The sequence below is a fragment of the Tupaia chinensis genome, unplaced genomic scaffold (genome assembly GCF_000334495.1).
Source record: "Tupaia chinensis unplaced genomic scaffold, TupChi_1.0 Scaffold149406_1, whole genome shotgun sequence".
Classification (NCBI taxonomy): domain Eukaryota; kingdom Metazoa; phylum Chordata; class Mammalia; order Scandentia; family Tupaiidae; genus Tupaia; species Tupaia belangeri.
Window position 1 is genome coordinate 31,593 of NW_006209250.1, and position 989 is coordinate 32,581.

At 35.7% G+C, this 989-nt stretch overlaps 1 protein-coding gene across 1 annotated transcript in view; it reads left to right on the forward strand.

Annotated features, from left to right (window-relative positions):
• LOC102489538 (vomeronasal type-2 receptor 116-like) overlaps window positions 1-989 on the forward strand; it is a 28,107-nt gene that overhangs the window by 20,917 nt on the left and 6,201 nt on the right. The window lies entirely within an intron of this gene.

Genomic DNA, 989 nt, shown 5'->3' on the forward strand with positions numbered 1-989 from the left:
TGTGTGTGTGTGAGTGTGTGTATGTGTGTGTGTGAGAGAGAGAGAGAAAGAGAGAGAGAGAGAGAGAGAGAGTGAGTGCCCAAATTCATAGAGTAGAATGAAGGAGAGAAGATTGTGTTATGGCTATCACTCTAAGGTTTAATTTCCAAAGTATTCTCTCTTTGTCTCTGTCTCTCTCCCGTGAACATACATGACCTATGCAAATTCAAAAGAAAACAAATTGAACTCTCGTCTCAATCAAAATACAAACTGTCAAAACAAAATTTGCCTCTTACATCCAAAATTGTACTATCTTATTTTGCTTATATACATTCTAAACTATAAAAATACTTCCAGTTTTTATAAGCTAATTTGGTTTCTTACATTTGTTTAAGCAATAGTTTAATTAATAAAAAAAATCAATGAGGTGGTGGTTATGTACACATAGTTGAATATCTTTTCATAAGAGTAATATTCTTGAGAATGTATTTTTGTATTTTTAAAATTATTTTTAGAGATATTTTTCCTATTGGCCAGATGCACTCACCACAGAGACAGGCAGAGACAGAGAGGGTGAAAGTGAGAAATCATGTCCTGGGGGGATTGCCACACCATAATCTCTTCTCCTCAATTCTCATTCTGGGATTTTGGGCAAACACATATATGCACCAGGCCTGAGTTTTAAACCACCAGGTCTGAGACTCAAACTTGTCTCAGCCATGTGGGAATCCAATGACATAACCATTGCACTATTTGGTGGTCCCCAAGAAGTGCATTTTTACATTTTTTTTTCATTCTGTGAACATCATAGATTGCACTTACACAAACTTAGATGATATTTCATACAGAACATGGAATTTGTATGTCCTATACTATTATGTTATAGGAGTACTAGCATGTGAGCACTTTATTCATTTTTAAGAGATTTTTTATATAGGATGTGTGCACTCTCCAGGTAGACAGAGAGAGACAGAGAGACAGAAAGTGAGAAATCACCCCCAAGGGAGGAT